The sequence below is a fragment of the Pongo pygmaeus genome, chromosome 19, assembly GCF_028885625.2.
Source record: "Pongo pygmaeus isolate AG05252 chromosome 19, NHGRI_mPonPyg2-v2.0_pri, whole genome shotgun sequence".
In the NCBI taxonomy this organism is placed as follows: Eukaryota; Metazoa; Chordata; class Mammalia; order Primates; family Hominidae; genus Pongo; species Pongo pygmaeus.
The window spans coordinates 9,089,984-9,114,721 of NC_072392.2; the positions used below are offsets into that span (position 1 = coordinate 9,089,984).

The 24,738-nt window shown below is 51.5% G+C and overlaps 1 protein-coding gene across 3 annotated transcripts in view; it reads left to right on the forward strand.

Annotated features, from left to right (window-relative positions):
• Positions 1–24,738, forward strand: part of NTN1 (netrin 1) — a 244,839-nt gene that overhangs the window by 130,432 nt on the left and 89,669 nt on the right. The window lies entirely within an intron of this gene.

The following is a 24,738-nucleotide window of genomic DNA, read 5'->3' on the forward strand; positions in this document are numbered from 1 at the left end:
GCACACTCTAACCTCACGGCCTTTGCACTGGCCGTTTCCTCTCCTGACATGCTCCTCCTCCCTGTGTCTACACTGCTCACATCTTCTTTGAGTTCTTTACCTTCATGTCATTGACTAAACAAGGCCTCCGTGATCACCCTGTAGAAAACCACAACACCTTTTCCAACACTCAGCACACCCTTTCCTCCCTCCTGCCTGATTTTTTTCATGACACTTAGCATCCTCTTATATACTCTGTGGTCTCCTAATGCGCTGTGTTCATTGTTTCTCTTCAGTCACGAGAAACAGGGATTTTTGTCTGTTTTGTTCATTGCCACATCCCCTGTGCCTGGCTCATAGGCTTTTGAGAAATATTTGCTGAATGAATGAATGAATGAATGAAGTGCACGTATCCTATTTTTATATGGTCCATTTTGGCCCCTCCACTAGCCTCTGCCCTACTTGAGGGCTGGGCTGTGCTCGGTTTGTCTTTGTTTCAGCCATGGTATTCCCTTGATGCTTTTTTTTTTTATTATTTTGAGGTGAAGTCTTGCTCTGTTGCCCAGGCTACTATGCAATGGTGCGATCTTAGCTCACTGCAACCTCTGCCTCCTGGGCTCAAGTGATTCTTCTGCCTCAGCCTCCCAAGTAGCTGGGATTACAGGCATGCACCACCACACCCGGCTAATTTTTTGTATTTTTAATAGAGACAGGGTTTCGCCATGCTGGCCCTTGATGCTTTTTATTATTATTATTATTATTATTTTTAAGATGGAGTCTTGCTCTGTTGCCCAGGCTGGAGTGCAGTGGCATGATCCTGGCTCACTGCAACCTCCACCTCCCGGGTTCAAGCAATTCTCCTGCCTCAGCCTCCCTAGTAGCTGGGACTACAGGCGCCCGCCACCACGCCCAGCTAATTTTTTGTATTTTTTTTTTTTTTTTTTTAGTAGAGACGGGGTTTCACCGTGTTAGCCAGGCCCCTTGATGCCCGTTTGAAGAATGACTGGTGGTCTCAGCCTCCATTTCAATTCTCTGTCTGCGCAGGAGTTAGACCATGTCACTTTGGCCTCTGAAAAGCTAGATTCCTGGGTGGTTTCTCCAGAGCACTCATCCAGTCCCTCGTTACCTGGCCGTGGCCTGAACACCTTCTCCTCTACCCCTCACGCTCACATCTGGGCTCATTCTCCCCTCACACTGTCCACTAATAAGCCATGTACTTTCATGAACATTACACGTTTCCACCTCCAAACCTTTGTTGCTGCTGTTCCGCCTGCCAGGAATGTCCTCACTCCTGACATCCTGGAAAACTCCTATGCATCTCACACCGGCTTTGAACCTTCTACCCAGAGCACACCTTGTACATCCGTCTTCTCTAGCAGGGACCTACTCCCTTTCTCTTGCCTACGCCTTTGCTAGAATATGAACTTTTCACATACAGCTGCCACACCCTGCTCATCTTTGTGCCCTTTAGTCCTAGCACTGTGTCTGGTATGAGGCTGTCCTGGATGTTTAATAAATCAGCAAGAAAAAGAGTGACACGTCCAGCCGGGCACAGTGGCTCACGCCTGTAATCCCAGCACTTTGGGAGGCTGAGGCAGGAGGATCACCTGAGGTTGGGAGTTCGAGACCAGCCTGACCAACATGGAGAAACCCCGTCTCTACTGAAAATACAAAATTAGCCGGGTGCTGTGGCATGTGCCTGTCGTCCCAGTTACTCAGGAGGCTGAGGCAGGAGATTCACTTGAACCCGGGAGGCGGAGGTTGCGGTGAGCCCAGATCACATCATTGCACTCTAGCCTGGGCAACAAGAGCGAAACTCTGTTTCAAAAAAGAAAAAGAAAAGAATGACACGTCCACACTGATAATACAAAATTCCCTTTAACTGAGGGTCAAAACGAGCTGAGTGTGGCCCAGCCTAACTCCTGGAATATCTGAAATGCTGTTGGTTAAGCATTCTGGCCAAAACCTTGCATGGATTGTAGATGCTCACAGCCTGAGATGAGGTCTCCTCCCCTCCACCTTAATGGCTGACCACACCTTCACCCAGTGCGAGCCACCGAGAGCCCTGCCAGCTTCTCCCAAGCCCTGGGCAACTATCTAGTCCTTCTCCTTTCCCCGTCAGGGATCTCTGACATTGCAAGTCGCCAGCTGCTCCTGGGGGAGTCTGAAGGATGCCACTCACTGCCTTGGCCTGTTAAGAATCTACTGGAGGCCTCAGGGAAAGCAGCTCTAGGCTTCCAGAGAGATAGTTTGGCTGTGGTTCTCACTCACAGGACCTGTTGTGCCACGACCAGGAGGTCAGGTGCTCGCCTAAGGGCTTGCCAAGGAAGGATCTGGGCAGGAGCAGGAGCAGGGCCATCTCTCCTCCTTGCTCCCAGGCGACTTGCTGTGTTTGAGCTGGGGCCTTAGGTTTACTCAGCAGGTGGTGTCTACACCTGTAGCGACCATGCAGGGCTGGGAGCCAGGGCACGTGCTTAATTCTTGTCCTGGCTGAAAAGCAAGTGGGCCATGGTCTTCCATTCTGTGCAGGGACCTTCTCATTGAATTTTTTTTTTTTTTTGAGACGGAGTCTTGCTCTGTCGCCAGGCTGGAGTGTAGTGGCACGATCTTGGCTCACCGCAACCTCTGCCTCCCGGGTTCAAGCAATTCTCCTGCCTCAGCCTCTCGAGTAGCTGGGATTACAGGTGCGCACCACCACGCCCAGCTAATTTTTTTTTTTTTTTTGTATTTTAGTAGAGACAGGGTTTCACCATGTTGGCCAGGATGGTCTTGATTTCCTAACCTTGTGATTTGCCCGCCTTGGCCTCCCAAAGTGCTGAGATTACAGTCATGAGCCACTGGGCCCAGCCCTTTTTTTTTTTTTTTTTGAGACAGAGTCTCACTCTGTTACCCGGGCTGAAGTGCAGTGGTGTGATCTTGGCTCACTGCAACCTCTGCCTCCCGGGTTCAAGCAATTCTTCTGCCTCAGCCTCCCAAGTAGCTGGGATTACAGGTGCCTGCCACTACGCACAGCTAATTTTTTGTATTTTTAGTAGAGACGAGGTTTCACCATGTTGGCCGGCTGGTCTTGAACTCCTGACCTTGTGATCTGCCTGCCTCAGCCTCCCAAAGTGCTGGGATTACAGGCATGAGCCACCGCACCTGGCCCTCATTGAATGTTTAAAAGCCCCACTCATCTCATAAACAGGATCCCCTTAGAATATGTTTGCCAGGACCCCTTTGTTCCTGGGGCCAATAATAGCTCTCCTCTTTCCCCCAGATGACTGATTTCTTGCCAACCCCTCTTAGTGATAACTGGGTGCTCACCCTCTCTCCCCGCAGAGCACTCCCTCCAGTGTCTGTGCCCGGCTGGGGTTGCAGCTGCCTCTCTCTGGACCTCACTGGAAAATCAGTGATTGGCTAGATTGGGAGCATGGTCCTTGTATATTAGAATCACCTGGAACTTTAACATAACTACTCACGTCAGGGCCTCTCTCCACACTAATTAATCAGAGTCTCTGGGGTGGGGACCACACTTTTTAAAAAGCTTTCCAAGTAAGTCTAACATGCAGCCTGGCCAGAGAACCATGAGAATAGACAGTCTTTTTGCTCTGGGCGGCCCTGAGCTTTCAGGGGTTCCAAATGTTCAGGGCCCAGATGCTGGCTGCTCATTGCCCTGTGGGACCCTTCTAGGTGCGAGGTGAACATGCAGAGACAGTCAGTGCATCACAGAGCCTGCCGAGTTTAAGCCTCAGGCCTGGGGTCTTTCCATGGCTATTGTTTTCTAGGTATTTGCAGATTGGAAATGAACCTACCAGGACTTCTCAATAAAGCGTCTTCCTCCTGCCCTGCCTTTGGTTCTGGGTCTTGAGAAAGGTGAGAAAGCTTATTCCAGAACTCAGTGGTCTTGTTTGGGAGGCTTGTCCCTGAGTTCCAGACCCAGGGGGTGCTGCCTCCTGAATGGACACCCCCATCGTCATGCACCCTGACACCTCCAACCCCCATACCCAAATTCTCCGAGTGCTATACCTGGACACTGGTGTCCCCATCCACACTGAGGGCCTGGTAAGGCACATTGTCCCCCAACTCCTGATGCTCCCGGCCCATCCTCCCTTCTCTACCCCATTCCTTTGTCTTTGCTCACCTTGCCAGTTCTTCCCATCTCCACTCTCATCTCCTGTCTGGGCTGCCCTTTACTGGCTACAGGAGGGTCACTGTTCTGCAGGAAAGTGTCTCAGAGCAGCTGCCATCTGGGTCTGAATGTGTCCCCTAGACCCAACACCTCTTTGCACAGTCCTGAACCTGTGTCTGGCTGCTGCTCCCCCTGCAGCCGTCCTGCCAACCAGACCACACTAACGTTGTTCTCGTGCACGGCTTCCTCTGGCCTCTGAGTCTTTGGACATCCTTGCCCCTATTCTCAGGTTGTCTCCTGTTCCCAGCAATAGTTCATTCGCCACTGTCGAGGTCAACCGCTTAGTCCTCTTGACCATGAGACTCTCCTAAGTTCTGAATGCAGAGGATTGGCTGAGATCTATGCTTCTTGGAGCCCATTGGCTTCCCCCTGAATTGTAATGATGGCCCAGCACTGTTGGGTTCAGCTGGTGTGTGGAGCCTCTGCTTTTTCTGTAGAGACTGGACCCTTACTTCTTCCAAGATGTTGTCTCATCTCCAGGTTGAGGTTCTGGGGCTCCCTGGAGTAGGCACGGTGGGGCACTTGTCCTTAGAGCCCTTTCCTGGCAATCTGTTCTGGCTTCCAGCACTCCAGGGCATTGGAAGGGGCATTTAGGAGACCAGGGTTCTAGCCCTGAGTCCACCATTCACTCCCTGAGCTCCTCTTCACACGTTGACTGAGCCCAGCCCATACTCAGAGGGCAGCATGAACACTGCCACCCCAAACGTGTCTGTGTGCACATGCTCACACAGATACACGTGTGTGCACGTGCCTACTCACACTCGACACCCATCCTCCTCACTCCCGCCTGGGAAGCTCTAAGCCCATTTCCTCATGTCCCCCTGGTACGATGACTCAGGCTGCTTTCTGGAATCTTCCTAGAGTCAGTCCCCACTGAGGGGAAACTGAGTCACAGCTTGACAAGAGTGGGAGGAAATGCTCCAGCAACAGACCAGCAGCTAGGGGCAGCAGAGCAAATGCTGCCCTGCACGCCTCAGTCTTTACAAAACCAAACCAAACGGAGCCTAGCTTTACTTTATTCTGAAATGGTTCAGAGTAGAGGATAATAACACTGTTAAGAAAAGATCACAGTGTGGCTGGGTGTGGTGGCTCACGCCTGTAATCCCAGCATTTTGGGAGGCCAAGGCAGGTGGAGCACCTGAGGTCAGGAGTTCTAGACCAGCCTGGCCAACATGATGAAACCCCGTTTCTACTTAAAAAAAATACAAAAATTAGCCAGGCGTAGTGGCATGCGCCTGTAATCCCAGCTACTCAGGAGGCTGAGGGAGGAGAATTGCTTGAACCTGGGAGGTGGAGGCTGCAGTGAGCTAAGATTGCACCACCGCACTCCAGCCTGGGCAGCAGAGCAAGACTCTGTCTCAAAAAGAAACAAACATAAAAAGAAAAAAAAGAAAAAAGAGCATAGTGTAACAAACGCCTGTGTGCCAGCTCCTAGCTTTATCAGATTTGTAACATGATGCTTTCTTTGTGTGTGTGCGCTTCAGCCTTTTATTATTTTTTTGAAGAAATTGGTCTTTATGAATTCCTCCTCCCTGCCCTAGCCTTGCAAGCCGGGAACACACACTGTGGAGAGGACCAGAGGTCAAGCCCTCACCTCTCCTCCTGCCACAATTTCAGGCTCTTCGCAGTCGGAGCCTGTTCAGACCTTTCCTTCCTCACTCCTGCCCAGCTCCTCCCTCGTGGCAGACAGAGGGAGGGCCTTGACAGTCAGCCCCCATCACTTCAGTGCACAAAAAGGGGTGTGCGTGGATCGTTGAGAAAAATACAGAAATTGACTACTCACTCAGGATTCCTGGTGGTGTTCTCCATTTTTCGTATGCCATTTTCTTGGCCTGGAATTTCATTTTCTCCCCTCCTCCACACACCCTGCTCCTATCTATGCTTTAAGACCTGGCTCAAGTGACCCCTCCTCCATGAAGACCTCTCTGATGGCTGGGTTAGAAATAGTCTCTGCATTTTGTCCCATGTCGTCAGTGCCTGGAATTTGAGTTTTGTTCATGCATCGTCCCCTGCTCCTACCAGGCTGCAAACTCCTGGGGACTAGCGACCATGTCTCCTGTTTGTTCTGTATTCCCACCTCCACCCCATGCCAGTTATGATGCGAAGCTGATGGGCAGTGAATGTCTGCTGAGCGAATATTTGATTCCTGCGGTATCCCCAGTACCTAGAACAGAAGTGGCATGGGGTGGACACTCAGTGAAGATTGTGGCGTGAATGAATGAACCAATGAACAGATGCACAGAGTGCCCTATCCGTGGAGGGGGGCATGTGTCTCTACCTGTAAGAGTTGACGGGCGGCCTGGCACAGTGGCTTACACCTGTAATCCCAGCACTTTGGGAGGCCAAGGCGGGTGGATCACCTGAGGTCAGGAGTTCGAGACCAGCCTGGCCAACATGGTGAAACCCTGTCTCTACTAAAAATACAAAAAATTAGCTGAGTGTGGTGGCGGGCGCCTGTAATCCCAGCTACTTGGGAGGCTGAGGCAGCAGAATCACTTGAACCTGGGAGGTGGAGGTTGCAGTGAGCCGAGATCGTGCCACTGCACTCTGGTCTGGGTGACAGAGCGAGACTCCATCTCAAAAAAATAAAAAAATAAAAAAAACAGTTGACGGGCATTTTGGGCACTTCCGGCATTTCCGGCCTTCCCGGCTGGACTTGGTGTTTTCCCTGTGCCTGATTTCAGGAATGAGGTGGATGTTTCGGGATGGCCAGGCCAGGGCCCACGTGCCTGCAGTGAGCTCAGGGCGGGCTCTATCAAAATCCCGCTGGTCCAGTCCTGAAGCACAGTGGGCAACCAGATGTGCTCCGCCTCCCTCCCCAGCCCAGCCTCCCCTGTCCCACCATGAGGTGAGAGCAGCCCTCTGAAGCCACAGGGCCTGCTGGTTTGCAAGAATCCCTGGCGTGTCTTTTTTCCAGCGAGTGACTTTTAAGCTGTCTTTAGAATGATTGCTCAACTTGAAAACCCCCTGGGCGAGTGTCTGGGGTGGTTTGGATCATTGTGCAGCATTTCATTCCTTTCCTCAAATTGCTCATTATTTCATTTGCATAAATTTTAGTGGTGAGATACTGCCCTAGGCCTAGGAAGCTCAAATAGACCTCATAATGGGGCATCAGAGACAAGTGGTGGGGGCTCCGTCTGGCCAGATCACGTGTCTGCGATGTTCTCAGGCTGTGTCCTGGCAGGAGCGGGCTTGGAAGGAGGACAACAATGTGCTACTTCCAGGGGGTAGGTGTCCTGCGGGGCTCGGTGGCTGGACCCCAGACGCTGCCTCTCCCTGACCTCAGCCTGTCCCCCTACTCTCCACACGCTGTCACCAAGTGCCCTGCGTGGATGGGAGATGGAAGCCAGACAGACACTCATTCCCAGCTGGGCTCTGGCATCTCCTTGTCCGTCAATCCGTCTGCACCTACTTATTGGGCGTGCTGACAGCCGCGTGCCGGGTGCCGCGATGAGACAGGGGTGGGGCAGACGGGAGTCAAAGACTGGAGGAGATAAGGCCAGGCAGCTGTGTTAGGTACCAGGGAGGGGCAGGGGTGTCAGGGCTGGGGAGTGGGGGATTGGTGAACCTGGGACCTGTGGGCTGAAAATGGGGGCTTGAAGAGAGTCTTGGTAGTTGGTCAGGACCCCTCTAGGGCTGACCTTCCCACAAGGTGGCACAGGGTCACCAGTCCCCTTGGTCCTCCGGCTGCTGGGTGGGGCCTGGGTGGCTGGGGCAGTGAGCGGATGCATCCAGGGCTCAAGTCCCCTCGGACATCCCTGAATGTGCTATTCACCTATGACCATTTTCCAGTGTGGCATGTGGTGGAGGTTGGGAAGGCCATCCTGGGGCAAGTCTGTGGACACCACGGAGGAGGGGATTTAGTTAAAAGGTCTTTGGGGGAAAGGGACTAAGTAGGCAAGGCCCAAGCATAGTCTTTCGTGGAGGGGCTTATGGGGGTGATGCCAATCAAGGGATTGGGAAGGTTGTGGGGACCTTGAATGCTGAGCTTAGGAATCTAGACATGCCCTTTAGGCTCTGTGGAGCTGGGGCAGCTTTCTGATCAGACAATAAATGAGGTGCTTTAGGCCTGTTGACCAGCTGTGGAGCAGGTGCAGGAGGAAGGAGTTGGGGCTGGGCCAGGCCTGACGCTGTGGGTGTGTAAAGTGGGCAGAATTGAGGGCAGAGGGAGACCCTAACAGGAAGTCATACCTGGCACCTTCCCTCACCTTCATTGGCTCCTTCTGAGGCAATGCACCAAGCAAAACCATATTTCACTGAATCCTGGCATGGTCCAGGGACAGAGCTTGCTGGGACCCACAGGCTTCAGTTCCAAGAGAAGGAGTCCACGCTGCCCTCTCAGCCTCCAGTTTTCCAATGATTTCCTCATCATCTCCAGAAACTCAGTTAATATAACGCCTGTCAGTGTTTACTGAGAGCCTCCTGTGAGCCCAGCTTGCTTTTAAGTTCAGTGAGAGAATAGGAGAGAAAGAAGACATCGGCCTCGTCCTCAGGGACTAACCATAACTATATGCAGTGGAATTTACATTAAACATTTTTGGGCTGTGACTCACAGTAAAAATGTATTTACCATTATGAATTATTATCTAGTACATCCATCTACCTACCTACCTACCTACTCATTTATCCATCTACATCTATCCATCCTTCCATCATCTATTCATCCATCCATTCATTCGGCCATCTATTCATCGATTCATCCATCATTTATTCATTCATCCATCCATTCATCCATCTGTTCATCCATCCATTCATTCAGCCATCTATCCATCCATCCATCCTTTATTCATCCATTCAATCATCCATCCATCATCCACTCATCCATTCATCCATCCATCATCCATCCATCCATCCGTCCATCACCCATTCATTCATCCATCTATCCAAAATAAAAGTTTAATCAACGCTTGCTCTGTGGTCCACTCTTATACTTTCAGTTTGCTTCTATTTTTTTTTTTTAGTGCTGTCCACGATTCACTAAACTGGTCTCATGACCTGCTAATGAGTTGTTAGCTGCAGTTTAATAAGTGGTGGCCACACTGGAGAGTTGAAGCCAGCATACATACACTAGTGGTCAGATTGTCTAGGAGAGCTGTGTGCTCCTGAAAGACTGTCTGGTGGTGTGAGCTGTGTGTGCTCTGGGCCACCAGGAAAGGTGGAGGTCATTGTGAGGACTGTGGTGCAGAGCAGGAGCTCTGAAGTAAGAATGGTGTTACCTGCAGTGCAGTCTCTGCACCCCCTGCCCTGGTGCTGTGGCAGAACGGGTGCTTTGCCTCTGCAAACAACAGAAGGAAAGCACAGGCTGAACTCGTTGGAAAATAAACAAAAACATAAACCTGAAATAAAAAAATGCATCTCTGAGCTGGCATCTGTTGAGTTCCCCAAAGTGAAAGCAGTGTTCGTGGAGGTGAACAAGTACTGGAGCCAGATGTGTGTGTGCAGGTGTGGGTCAGACCCCTACGACAGTGAGCCCCTGTTTGACAGCTTGTGGGACTCAGGAGGCCAGAGATAAAGGCAGGGCTTCCCCCATCCCCAGTGAAAAGTCCAATAGGAGTTGGCCATGCAAAATGTAAACCCTAAAGGACTGCACTCTCAATGTAAGGGCCAGTGAGAAATGAACCTGCCATGTAGGAGGGGAGAGTGAAGAGACCAGTGTGTTCTGACCTTTGTCCTACACAGGAGGGAAAAAGTGGTCTCTCCCTAGAATTCATTACCACCGGCCAGCTCTCCGGCAGGCTGAAAGCCCACATTTGTGACCCCTGTGCCAGTCGAAGATGATGGTGACTTGCACTAGGGAAATAAGCGAGATTTGGGAGAGAATTAAAAGTAAGCAGCACTTGGTGATGGATTGATTAGGTAATGGGGTCAGGGGAGTGGGCAGTGACAGTGGCGACTCTGGATTTCCAGCTTGCACATGTGGGTAGATGAAAGCATCATTTCCTGGAAGACAACTGGATTTGGGAGGGAATATCATGGCTTTGATCTTAGACACCATTAAGTTTGAAGTGCTTTTGAGCAATCTGAGATGTGGGGTGGGCGGTTGGATAGACACGTCAGAAGCTCAAAGAAGATGTGGGGACTGGAGATATATATTTGGGAATCATTTCCCCCTGAGAAGACAGATCATTGAATTGGGGGAGATTACCGAGGGAGATAGCGAAGTAAGAGGAGAGAAGGCCCAAGTGCAGCTGGAAGAACGCCAGCTTTAATGAGCGGGGAGAGAAGGGCAAGCATGAAAGGGAGGCAGCCCTGGAGGAGGAAAACCAGGCATATGTGCTGCCAGGAGAGTCAAAGGAAGAGAGGGCCATGGAAGAGATGCGGTGAACTCCGTAAGCCTGCCGAGGGGCCTAGTAGGAGAGGTGGATCCAACATGAGTTGGATTTGCAATATGGCAGACTTAGGTGGCCTTAGCGCGGGCGTCCTGGTGGGATAACGGGGCAAAGAAGACGCAGCAGAGTGGACGGAAAAGTGAGTGGGAGGCAGCACCATGGAAACTGGGGAGAGACAGTACCTAGGGAGATGTGGGGTTGGAGGAGGGCTTGCAGAGAGGGGAGCAGTCTGAGCATGTTAACTAGGATAGGAGTTGGGATGAAAGGGGACAAGAGGAAGAGGCTGTGTGTGTAAGAGAGAAGGGAAAGGTGATGGTTTATGTTTCCTGAAGAGGCAAGAGGGGGTCGGATCCAAAACACCGTTGGGGCTGGGCACAGTGGCTCATGCTTGTAATCCCAGCACTTTGGGAAGCTGAGGCAGGTGGATCACTTGAGGTCAGGAGTTCAAGACCAGCCTGGCCAACACGGTGAAACCCTGTCTCTACTAAAACTACAAAAATTAGCTGGGCGTACTCAGGAGTTCCAGACCAGCCTGGCCAACATGGTGAAACCCCGTCTCTACTAAGAATACAAAAAAATTAGCCGGGCATGTTGGCAGGCGCCCGTAATCCCAGCTACTCAGGAGGCTGAGGCAGGAGAATGGTGTGAACCTGGGAGGCGGAGCTTGCAGTAAGCTGAGATTGTGCCACTGCACTCCAGCCTGGGCGACAGAGCGAGACTCCGTCTCAAAAAAAAAAAAAAAAAAAAAAAAAAATTAGCTGGGCATGGTGGCAGGCACCTGTAATCCCAGCTACTGGAGAGGCTGAGGTGGGAGAATCGCTTGAACCTGGGAGGCAGAGGTTGCAGTGAGTTGAGATCGTGCCATTGCATTCGAGCCTGGGCAACAGAATGAGATTTCATCTCAAAAACAAAAAACAAAACAAAACGAACACACACACACACACACACACACACACACACAACAAACAGTTGGGGGAATGGGCCTAAGTCGGGGAAGAAAAGTGTACTGCCAGACAAGATGTACAACATGCTGCATATCTTACACAGCGGAGGTGTGCAACCTGCTGCTGGCCATGCCTTTACCAGGAGGCTCAGGCTCAGCCAGCAGCAGGTGGCAGAGGTTCTTGTCTGGCAGCTTCCTTTTCTTTTGAGAATAGGAGGTAAGGACGCACCTGTGGAGTGTGGACCTGGAGAAGGAAGATGATGGGAGGTGGCTGGAGGTTTGAAGAGGGCGGGGAAGGTTTGAAATAGGGAGGTGGGTGAAAGTGACAAATCTCAAGGACCGATTTATTCATTCATAGACTTAACAGATATTACTGTGTACCTACTATGTGCCAGGCACTCCTCTAGGCCCTGGGGTTATTCTGTGAACCAACCAACCAACCAACCAACCAAAAAGTCTGCCCTTATGGAGCTTACATTCTAGATGAGAGACGCATAGTAGATGAATTAGTATATGAAGTATGCATGTGCTATAATATAAGCAACAAAATCAGTATGTAAAGTATGTAGATGCTATAAATTGATGTAATGAAATCAATATGTAAAGTCCGTGTCTGCCATTAGATGATGTAATAAAATCAATATTTAAAGTACACATACATTCTAAGAGGTTATGTGCAGTGAAGAAAAGGGAAGCAGAGGAGGGTGTGGGTTTGGTGTTTTAAGTGGCATGGTCAGGGCAGGCCTCGCTGGGAAGTGACCTGGAGGAGATAAGGGATGAAGGGTGGCCGTCTGGGGAGACTGGTGGTCATGGTTTTCTGAAAGTATCCATCTGCCCTGTGTGGCTTTGTCCAGAAGGGCTGTCTGTCTGGACGGGAGTAGAGGATGAGAAGAAGGTAGCGATAATGGGCCACAGATTCCAGAGCCTGGAGCCTTGGCCTGGATGCTGTTGGATGGCAGCAGTGGGAGGAGTGGAGAGAAAGCAGAAGCATGACCAGGAAGCTGGGAGGCACGAGCCTGGAGGAAGGGGGACCGGCCTGAGCCCTGGGTGGGGAAAGGGATGCCCTGGGAGCTCACGGGGGTGCATTTTGCTATCTCAGCCGTTTTATTTGCCGGCAGCACGGGAATATTGAGGCATGCCAGGCAGCCTGCCCCTTCTCCAGCATCCTCACTTTGCCGTGCTCTTTTTGGTTTTTACATTGCCTGCTCTGTCTTCTACCTCATGGTCAAACTGTGGCTCTCTCTCCTGAATTCCATGTAAATGGAGAGTAAAGACGATCTAGGGATGGGACTCTCCTGGTGACAACTGTTTTGGCTGCTCAGAGAGGTGTCTTTCCTTCTGTGTTGTTCTTGACTGTGTTCTAGATGGTCTCCGTTCTGGAAAGGAGAGGTTGTCACAGTGAGAATCTCTTAAAATGGAGGGTATGAGCAAAACCATGTCACGCCAATGCTGGAACAGTCTGTCTTAACTGGGAGATCCCTTTGTGATGAGCTAGCTTTACTTCCTCAGGAACTGAGGTCTGCAGAGGCCAAGGGTCTCCCCTGGGTCACCCTGTTTGTGATGTTCCCCTGACATGGAATCCTAAATACACCGTTACCTGCTTTTTTTTTTTTTTTTTTTTTTTGAGATTGAGTTTCGCTCTTGTTGCCCAGGCTGGAGTACAATGGCACAATCTCGGCCCATTGCAAGTCCACCTCCTGGGTTCAAGTGATTCTCCTGCCTCAGCCTCCCGAGTAGCTGGAATTACAGGCATGCACCACCACGCCCGGCTAATTATTGTATTTTTAGTAGAGACAGGGTTTCGCCATGTTGGCCAGGCTGATCTCGAACTCCTGACCTCAGGTGATCCACCCATCTCGGCCTCCCAAAGTTCTAGGATTACAGACATGAGCCACCGCGCCCGGTCGTTACCTTCTTTTATATCTATCTTCCCATAATGAACTCATCCAGTGCACAAACCCTCCTGTAGCACCATGTGTCCAGCATCTGATAGGTCTCCCATAGCTGCCTGGACCTGCTGTCAGGAGTGACCATTGTAACGTCAGCTGCCATTCCCCTGGGTCAGCCGCTGTTGACAGCTGGGCACCATTACTGTCCTCATTCCTAGATAAGGAAACTGAGGCATAGAGGTGACCAAACACATCCAAGGTCAAGTGCACAGTGCTAGCCTGAGATACACAGGATTTGAACTCCTGCATCAGCTCTTGGCTCCCCTTTGTCACCTCCAAGTTGTACTGAAGTTGAGGCTTAGGCTCCCAGAGGGTGTGGGCCCTGGGCTAAGCGTTTTATGGGCCTTATCTCATCTGATAAGAGGGTGCTTGTAATTACTCTTCTTTCACTGAATAGCAAAGTGGACAAGGAGAGATCGGGTGACTGGCGCAGGCCGCACAGGTGGATGGAAGGCTGGAACAGGCCCCCTCTTAGCACCTCGCTCCCTTGCCTCCCAGCCTCAGTGGGGTTTGCTGACGAAACAAGCGAGCACATGGAGGAAATGCGGTCCACCTCCTGCCTAATGAATCCCGCTGTTTCAGCCTGTTTGCATTTGTCAAGTTAATTTGCTTTCCAGACAGAACCACAGACCAGTGTCCCTGCCTCCTCGAGGGTGGGAGGGACCCCAGGACCCCCTGGAAAGGCACACTTGAGGAGGCAGACACACCAGTCTGTGGTCTGTGCCCCACAGCTGTCTCCAGCTCCAGGTCCAGGGAGGGCCAGAAGGTGGAGCGGGGGGGCCGGTGGTGAGGACAGTGCGCCACCCCCCGAGGCTGGCCGGCTCCCCAGCTGAGGCAGGCGCATGAAATCCGAACTCCGGAGGGAAATTTACTGCACAATAAAGGAAGAATGGCCTGCTTTGGGGACAATTAAATCCACATTACTGTGGAATTACAGAGGACGCCTGGGGAATTAGCCACATCCACAGCAGCCAGGAGCACCAGGGCCAAGAAATGTGGGGCGTTCACATGTGGGTTCCCTCCAACCCCGACTTGTACTAGGAACCTGTCTGGTTCCCAAGCCCCCTAATTTTAGGGTAAGAAAAAACATTTTCAAAGGCTACCTGAGGGAAACTAATGTCATAAAACAACGCCACCGGGCCCAGTGTGTATCTTAAATAGATCTATTCTGGTCACAAAACCAACTGAGTCACACGGTGGAGGTCAGGGGAGGGCTAACCCCCTACCACCCCTTTTGCAGCTGGGGGAGAAGAAAGGGCCAGGCTTCTGAGCAGAGTGGGCCAGGCGTCCAGTCCCTGTCACTCCTGTGAGCTGTGTGAGCCCAGCCAGGGCCTCGACATTATTTTCTGGCTTCCTTTAATTAGATGAAAGTAAAGTTGTAAAGTGTGGGGTGTTGGCCAGGCACGGTGGCTCACACCTGTAATCCCAGCAATTTGGGAGGCCGAGGTGGGCGGATCACCTGAGGCCAGGAGTTCGAGACCAGCCTGGCCAACATGGCGAAACCCTGTCTCTACTAAAAATACAAAAAATTAGCCAGGCGTGGTGGCAGGCACCTGTAGTCCCAGCTACTTGGGAGGCTGAGCCAGAAGAATCACTTGAACCCAGGAGGCAGAGGTTGCAGTGAGCTGAGATTGGCCACTGCACTCCAGCCTGGGTGACAGAGCAAGACTCCATCTCAAAAAAAAAAAAAAAAGTGTGGGTGTTTAGAAGAACAGGTGTGTTTGTATTCATTTTCCATCCAAGCCTCTGTGGGCTGGAAGAAGATAAGGAGACTGCTTCTGAAGTCACAAGTTGGGCAGCTTGAGCTGTCTAGGGTTTGGGAGACCCCTGCGAGGCCCTCGTGCCCTTTCAAGCACATCCCTCAGTTCTCTTCCTGCCGTACCTTCAGCAGTGGTGCAGGCATGTATGGACAGAGAGAGGAGGCAAACAGCTGAGTAAGGTACAGGGAGGGGACACTAGGATCCAGGGCTCATGAGGAGGTTTGAAGCATAATGACCCAGGGATGCTTGGTGCACAGAGACTGCTCCAGGTGAGTCATGTGTCACTGTTACGGTGGCTGAGTGGAAGTGGCAGGTGTGAACTGCCCCAGCTTTGAAGGCTGCCCTCAGCTCCCACCTCTTGCCCTGTGTTCATCTCATTGTTCTCTGCATTTTCTTTCTTAGAGCTCCCAGAAGCCCCTCACTCCTTCTGGGCGCAGACTTCCTGCCCAATTTGGGGGTGAGGCCTCAAGGAGGGGACCACCTTGTTTATGCATACTTTGGTCCTCAGTCCTGAAACAAACAGCCAATGCACTCTTACCTCCCCTTGCCTTCTGCTGGTTAGCAGGGCTGGAGGGAACCTATGGGTCTTTAGACACACCCTGGGGCTCCTGGCAGCCATGCCCTCTGGGTGCTGAGACAGAGCGAGGCGGGACAATGTCTCTGATTGCTAGTGAGCTAGGGATTTGGCCCGTGCTATTGGCTCTCAAAACAATTTGGAGGAGGAAAGTGAGGGGCTAACTCACCGCAGGACTCTCCTTTCCTGGTCAGTCCCTTGTTGGATTCTTGCCTGGGAGTTTCAGAGCCAGCAAGGCACTGGGGTCGTCTATTGTCCCCATATGTGGAGGAGATGTCCAAAATACTCAGTAGCTGGTGCTTCTGGGTAATACCCCGGCATCGGTGTGGAGATGCTGGCCATAGACAGCTGCCTTGGTACCTCTCTGTGGAAGATCAGTCTGCCCTAAAGCTTTTGAACCCCCAAAGGCCTGTTCAGAGGATGTTCAGCTGTGGAGCCACCATCTCTCCACGAGGAAGAGCTTGTCGTTGTCCCCAGGCTGTTTTCCCTAGCTGTACCAGATAACTCAAGACATCATTCCAGAAGGAAGGACCATTTGGATTCTTTCTGCATTTGCCCACAGGGAAGCTCTGCTGTCCTTCTCCTTTCCACGTGCACGGTCCCTCCCCGCAAGGACTCAGGGTCATTTGCAGACTGGAAATCCCTTCCACTAGCTCATGTGTAAGAATATTAGCAAGGCCATTTGGGAGGCCGAGGCGGGCAGATCACGAGGTCAGGAGATCGAGACCATCCTGGCTAATACGGTGAAACCCCGTCTCTACTAAAAATACAAAATAAATAAATAAATAAATTAGCCGGGCATAGTGGCAGGAGCCTGTAGTCCCAGCTACTAGGGAGGCTGAGGTAGGAGAATGGCATGAACCTGTGGGCGGAGCTTGCAGTGAGCTGAGATCGAGCCACTGCACTCCAGCCTGGGAGACAGAGAGAGACTCCATCTCAAAAAAGAATATTAGCAAGGCCAATGCTAGCCTCAAACCTGTAAGGATCTGACATCCCAGAGGCAGGAAATGTATCTTCTAAGGCTCTCTGAGTTGGAAGGGTCTCCATCAGTCTATTCCACCTCCTCCCCAGAGCCGGAGTCTCTTGTACCATATTTTTCTACTTGAATGTCTCCAGGCATGGCAAAGTCACTCTCTCCCAGGGGTGGCCCATTCTAGCTCCTTTGGCCAGCTGGAATCTGCCATCCCCTGTCTTACCTCTGTTTGATGGTAGGCCACCTAAAATCTTTCATTATAATCTCATAGACACTTTACTGAGCTCTAAATGAATTGTACCTAGTGGTTTGATTAAAATAACTGGATTCAGAATTGGGGTTTAGATTTTGATCATTTTCACCACAAAGCATATCACAATGAAAATGGCTTTGTTTGGGTACAGATTTGGGGCTACTATGACCATACTTGCCTTCCTCCCCCTTGTGTCTCCTGGAACTGGAGTGTGATTGGTTCCACATGGGGATCTTTGCATGTGAAGTGGGGGCATGCTAACTAGTGACAGGGCCTCTTGAGAGGCTGGGTAGGGGCAGAGGGGCGTGGTCTGTCTGCTTGGCATTGACGGCCCTGCAGACAGTGCCCTGCAACTGGAATGCTTTCCAGTTTTGGGCAGGGTCTTTTCCCTTGTCACGAATCTCCACGTGCTCCTGGGCACAGGATATCTGTTCTTGTTTAGCAGATAGAGGGAAATAAGGGAACAACAAGCTGGCGCTAAGCAAATAGGAACTGAAGAATCAGACAATACTTTGAGTTAAGAAAAACCCAAACAGGACTCTTCTCTCCTGGACCTGTTGAGTTGAGGGGCCCTTTTAACCTCTTCTGGGAGTTGTGGAGACTGAGGAAATTAGAGTGGCCGTTGATTAAAAAAAAACCTTTGCGTGAAATCATACATCTTAGGCACAGCCCAAGCTGGATAGGGATCTGGTGTGTGCTGGAGGTAGCACTGACATGCCAGTCTTGGGGCATACTTTTACTAAAAATGATTTGTGCAATTTGAATTTAACTGGGTGTTCTGTATTTTTATTTGCTAAACCTGGCAACCCGAGTTTAGTCGGAGAGTGAATTAGGAAACTGAGAAGGCGTTTTGGTGTTGTCCTGGAGTGGCCCAATGGGACACTGGTTTCTGTTGGGCACACAGGGGTCTGGCGTGCATATTGGGACCCTGGTTTCACCCTGTCCCTGTCCACGAGCAGGAACCTTGATCTGTTGGTCACACAGGGGTCTGGTGTGCAGTATTGAACCCTGCAGTAGTTTCGGCTGCAGTCTGGGCTGGTCTCTGGAGGTTACAACCCAAGTCAAAGTTAACTAAAGAGATGAATTAAATAAAGGGCAAGCAGGGAGGGATACGGCCCATGGGGGTAGGGGGGAACAAAGGGCTGGGGAAGGTATCCCGGGAATTGCATGTTTTCCTGCCTGGTGTCAGGAGAACAGAATCAACTGCAAGTCATTAAGCCTCCCTTGCGCCAGCCTCTCCCACTGCCCTGGAGTCCTGCCTTGAATCTCCAGCCTGGCAAGTGCCTGGCTTAGTGACGGGAGCCATTACAGATGGGAAATGACTCCAGGGAGCCAGGAGCCAGGCTTGGCTGGCTTATCAGCCCTCATATGTCCATTTCATAAAGCACAGGGAGTGTATGCACCACCTCTAGGGAAAAGAGATTGGAAGGAACCCCCTGCTCCCCAACACACACACACACACCCTGCCGCCACCCCCCGAGCTGCTAACCAGATATCTGGGCAGGGTAGACAAGTCACAGAGCAAAGAGAATTTCATGGCAACAAAAGCTTCCGGGAGAACTTTGCTCAGACAATCTCTTCCAGTTTGAAAATTCTCTGCCTTCAGGAATGAATTCCAGCAGCCACAGGGTTTTATCAGGCTTCTTTCTGCTTGAGACCATGTCACCCTCACCATGCTGCTGGGGGTCTGGAAAGAGCTCTGAATTAGTTTGGTGAAGGGTTAGTCACCATTCACTATTGCCAGGTCCCTGGCAACATCTCTTTGCTTCTTAGGACCTTGTTTTTCTCATCTCCTTCTACAAGAGGGTTAAACTAGGAAACCCTGGAAGGCTGCACCAGCCCCAAGACCCTGGATTTGTCCTTAGAACAATGTCCCCCTTCCTTCTTTTGCTGATAGATCTGGAGCTTGGAGAGGAGTGGGTGGGATGGGGTGAGGTTTCATGCAGGGTCCTATTATAAGGAAGGAGCAGGGCAAGGCGCTGTGGCTCGCACCTGTAATCCCAGCACTTTGGGAGGCTGAGGAGGGTGGATCACTTGAGGTAGGAGTTCGAGACCAGCCTGGCCAACATGGTGAAAGCCCGTCTCTATTAAAAATGCAAAAATTAGCCAGGCGTGGTGGCACACACCTGTAATCCCAGCACTTTGGGAGGTCGAGGAGGGTGAGTCATTTGAGGTCAGGAGTTTGAGACCACCCTGGCCAACACGGTGAAACTCCGTCTCTACTAAAAATACAAAAATTAGCTGGGCATGGTGGTGGGCACCTGTAATCCTCAGCTACTTGGGAGGCTGAGGCAGGAAAATCGCTTGAAACCGGGAGGTAGAGGTTGCAGTGAGCTGAGATCACACCACTAAACTCCAGCCTGGGCGACAAGAGTGAAACCCCGTCTCAAAAAATACATAATAAATAACGAAGGAAGGAGCAAGACCTCCAGTCTCTGGACCTCCATTGTGAAACTGTTTTTGTCCTGAAAGGCAAGAAAGTTTGCATCTCATAGACAGTGGGCAGCCATGGAAGGTTCCAGAATAGGGCAGTGACAAATGAGAGGAATGTCTGAAGAGGGATTTGGGGTGGCGGGCTGGTTGGAGGTGGAGAAGGTGTAGAGTTGTGCATGGCACATAGAGGGCCAGGGCTAAAGTCCCCGAAGGAGGTAGCAGAGAGAGCACTCACCCTCTGCCTGGGGCAGAGGCTCCGGACTGGAACGTGGAGGGAGGGTCTGAGGAACGCAGCAGACAAAGAACTGATGACTGCTCAGGGCTTACCGAAGCCTCCTCGGCATTTCCTCCAAGAGAGGGGCCGGCCCGCCGGGCAGGCGGAGAGAAGGATGTTTGTGCAGCAGGAACCTTGAGTGATTCTTTTGCAGCAAGGGCCTGGGAGATGTTCGTTAGGAGGGGATTGTTTCAAAGCCTTAGGCGGAGGCATAGCAGCCAAAAAAGGGCAGGGAAGAGAAAAGGCTAAGATGTTTACAGAGAAAAAAAAAAAAGTCAGTGGAAAAAATGACGGCGAGGTCAAGCAGATTTGGGGGATGGCCCCCACTGTCCACTGGGGAGGGGCCGGGTGCCCGGCACAGCGGGAGAAAGAGCCACAGGGCCTGGGCTGTACTTTTTGGAGAGCCGAGCCTGTGACCCCGGTATCCTTAATCCTGCCCGTGGTCCTGATCCCAAACCCCACAAAATGCCCTCTCCAGTCTATTTACCGCCAGCCTGTTTGCAGGGACCACGTCCATCAGTTGGTCCCCCCTGGACATTTCTGCTTGAAGAAGGAGACAGGACTCACCAGACTTAAGACTTATCTGCCCCCCACCCCTGTCCCTTCCCCCAGAAGCCTAAGAGGGTCTGGCTGCCGGGTAGGAGGCCAACTCCTAGCAGCCCTTTTGTCTGACGTCTTGACAAAGGGGCTGGGGCCTTTCCCAAGCCCCACAGGTGTGAAGAACTTGTTACTGTAGTGTTTATTCAGCCCTATTAGTGGCCTGAAGGACTGTTGACAGAAGGCCCCTTTGTGTTCAGACTTGGCTAAAGCTCCCTAAGCCCTCGACAAACACAGGCCACTTATCTCCGGGGACTTTATCAGAAACCATCTAAAGCCTGTCTTTGGCAAGCCGGGAACTCCAGCCTCCCTTCCCATTCCGACTATGACTCTGGGCACTGAGGTTCCAAAACACTTCCCACTTTCTTTCATTTTTCCTACAACCTTGATCCACCCCTCTTCCACGGCATTTCTGGTATCAGAGATAAAGCACAGGTGGTGGGGGGGAGGGGGAAGGGAGGGTGGACAGAAATTCTGTTTTCACATTGGACCCTAAAAACTAAATGGAGTGGCCCTGCAGGCCTGTTTCTGAAAGACTTAAGAGAGGTGTGTGGGCTCCTCTCTGGGAGAACTTGGCTTCAGGGGCCTCTAAGGCTGACCATGGAGGGTCCCTGTGGAGAGGTGAAGCCAGCTGGACTTCCTGGGTCAGCTGGGGAATTGGAAAAATGTTCTGTCTTACAAGAGGATTGTAAAACGCACCAATCAGCACTCTGTAGCTAGCAAGAGGATTGTAAAATGCACCAATCAGTGCTCTGTAAAACACACCAATCAGCACTCTGTAAAATGCACCAATCAGCGCTCTGTAAAACACACCAATCAGCACTCTGTAAAATGCACCAATCACCGCTCGTAAAACGCACCAATCGGCCGGAGTCTAAAAGAAGCCAATCGTGGGGAGGATTGAAAAAAGGGCACTCTGATAGGACAGAAACGGAACATGGGTGGGGACAAACAAGGGAATAAAAGCTGGCCCCCCTCCCCCCAGCCACCAGTGGCAACCCACTGGGGTCTCTTTCCACGGTGTGGAAGGTTTGTTCTTTCACGCTTCACAATAAATCTTGCTGCTGCTCAGTCTTTGGGTCCGTGCCACCTTTTAGAGCTGTAACACTCACCGCCAAGGTCCAGGGCTTCATTCTTGAAGTGAGCCAGACCGGGAACCCGCTGGCAGGAACCAACTCTGGACACACTATTGCTCACTGCCCTCTGCTAAATCCCCCTGCTATGCCACCGCATGCCCAAAAGTAAACTCCTTTTTTCTCTCCCAAAATAGTTTCCTCTGCCCAGTCCCCTGGAGAGGATCCTGCACACCCATTCTCTGAAAGACCCAGGTGGTCGTCAGTCCTGTTGGCCACGCCCCTCTGATGGTTTCCGTGGAAAGGCTCCCATACCTTCACTTTCAGCAAGGGGGAGGCCTGCAGGGTCCTCCCACCACCACCCCACGGCCATGGCAGTTCCCGGCTGTGATCCACCCGCTGCCTGGAGGTGGTCTTAGTGCCCTTTCCACAGCCCCGTTACCGGCTTGATCCTGTCCCACCCTGAGGCTTCTTCACAGCGTCATTACCTGGCCTAGAGCACCCCACTTCTGAACTCCAGGGTCCGCTCCCAAAGGCCTCCATGCTGATGTGAGTCTGCTGATCTGTCCCCTACCCTGCAGGAGTTTGGGTGTCATGAGTTAGACTTTCAGGGCCAGAAAAGAACTTAGAAATCATCAGACGCAGATGTTGTCATTTTTCAGATGGGAGAATGGGTTCAGAGGGGCCAAGTGGGCTGTCCAGGGTCACATACCTGGGGGAGTCGCGGAGCCGGAGCTAGAGTCCAGGCTTCCCACATCAGGCCCCAGCTCTCTTTCCTCTTGCTTGCTTGTGAGGTTGTAGCCATTGTGTTTGATCTTGGTTAGTAATAGTGACACTCCGGGGGGCGGCCAGGCGCGGTGGTTCATGCCTGTAATCCAAGCACTTTGGGAGGCCTAGGAGGGTGGGTCACCTGAGATCAGGATTTCGAGACCAGCCTGGCCCACATGGTGAAACCCCGTCTTTACTAAAAATACAAAAATGAGCCAGGTGTGGTGGCACACGCCTGTAATCCCAGCTACTTGGGAAGCTGAGGCAAGAGAATTGCTTGAACCTGGGAGGCAGAGGTTGCAGTTAGGTGGGCAGATCACCTAAGGTCAGGAGTTCAAGATCAATCTGGGCAACATGGTGAAACCCCGTCTCTACTAAAAATCCAAAAAAATTAGCAGGGCGTGATGGCGGGTGCCTGTAATCCCAGCTACTTGGGAACCTGAGGCAGGAGAATCGCTTGAACCTGGGAGGCAGAGCTTGCAGTGAGCCGAGATCCTGCCACTGCACTCCAGCCTGGGTGACAGAGTGAGAGTCTGTCTCAAAAAAAAAAGAAACTCCAGGGGTTGTCTTAGCTCCCTATGTCTTAGGGAATGCTGGTGAATCTGTGCATCCAGGCTGGAGAATCATCACAGGTTGGGGCCTTGAGAGGGGTTTGGTAGCTGCTTGAATTAAAAACCCCAGCTCAAGAGAAGGAAGAGGGGGCCGTGGTCTGTTGAGAGACGAAAATGCAGCAACGTCAGCCCTATGGCAGGCCTGCTTCCCACTCGGAACCGGGCACTTCCAAGGTCTCCATTCATGTTTGTTGAATGAAGCAATGAACGGGCAGTCAGGCAGAAGCGGCTCCTGTTTGGGTGTCCTTGTGGCATCTCGAAGTGCCACATCTTCCCTCACATGGTCTCTGGAACTCCAGAAAGTCCCATGGGACATCCTTACCTCGCCTGGCTCTCATGCCCAGCGTGGACTGACTCTGCCCGTTGACTCTTTTCTTTCAGACAAGTGAGTTGTCCAGTTCTCCTGGCCGTGTCTAGGAGAATGTTTGTCAGTGGTTTTTAAAATGGTTGAAATGAGGCACCCTCAATGAGTGCAAACCCCAGAGCCTTGAGTGGAACCAACTACTCCTGTGTGATGTCCTCATGGTCTCCGTAGGGGTCATCCAGTCTCGTGACTCCCTCTGGCTGGTCACTGCTGCATTGTATCTGGCCGGCTGATGTCTCCAGTGATGAGCCTTAAGCCTGTGTTTGGGGGATAGTGGTGGACCTGGGGGTGAGGCCACAGCAGCAGCAGCATTAACCAGACCTTAGCATGCCCAGGTATTTCCACCGACACTGTCAGGGCAGGGACCATGACTGTCCTGCTCACTGTGATGTCCCCAGCACCTTGCATGGTGCCCAGAATGCACCAGGTAGGGGCTCAGTAAATATTTGTTGAATGCTTCGATAAATTCATGCCCTACCAGATTTGCTAACAGTGAAGTAAAACCTAAGTCTAGGCTTGGATTGTTTTATAAATGTATGTACATGTATGATCGTTTCTCTTATGCCCAGCTCACCTGTAGACACAAAAGGGCTGTGAGTCCCAGAAATGCTTGGGCCGGTCCTGCCTCGGCCCCTTTCCCAAAAGGAGCCCTTTGAGAGGTTGGCTCAGAATGATCCCCGGGTGTGGGCGGGAGTTAGGTGTGTGGGCAGCTGGAGTTGCTCAACCTAGCCATTTCAGGAGACGCTGAAAAGGGGGCTCAGAAAAACACACTGGGGGCGGAATACCTAAAATTTATAAACAGGAGCTGAACAATTTCTAAATAAATAGCATACCAAATGGAGCAGCAAAGTAGTAAAGGAAATACAGACTACCTCAAACTCTTAAAAATAACTCTCAAGTATTTTTATGATTCTGAACCAGTCATTTAAGGAGAAGTTTCTCTTGAAACCAGGCCTCTGAACACTGCCCCATCACAGACCCCTGCGGTCAAACCTCCCTTTACCTCCCTGCAAAGGCTCTCTGTCCACACAGTGGGCCATGTCCCAACTGGGTTCTTTTCCATTGAGTTCCAGTTCCATCCCTCCCCATCAAAGCCTGCATTTGCACAGGATCCCCAGGTGACCATATGCACGTTATAGTTGGGGCAGCACTGGCAGAATATCCCATCTGTGCTCCGGCTCTCTTCTCAGGCCCTGTCCTCTCCCCGTTGTTCCAGAGAGGTCCAGAAGAACAGCCTCCTTGAGTGTTAGTCTTGACAGCTCTGGTCACCATTGAAAACAGTGCAATTACTAGAACCGCTGTCCACCTACCCCTGAGCCAGGAAGCACCCTGGGACAGGACTCCATCTTGCCTGCTGCTGTCACACCAGCACCTGGCCCTTTTAATTAAAGGCGTCAGTCAAAGCTTTGTTGAAGGAGTTAATGACAGTTACCTCCTGGAGCAGCTTTCTTTTTCTTTTTTGTTTTTTTTGAGACAGAGTTTTGCTCTTGTCGCCCAGGCTGGAGTGCAATGGCGTGATCTCAGCTCACCGCAACCTTTGCCTCCCGGGTTCAAGCGATTCTCCTGCCTCATCCTCCCGAGTAGCTGGGATTACAGGCATGTGCCACCATGCCCACTAATTTTGTATTTTTTAGTAGAGACGGGGTTTCTCCATGCTGGTCAGGCTGGTTTCGAACTCCCGACCTCA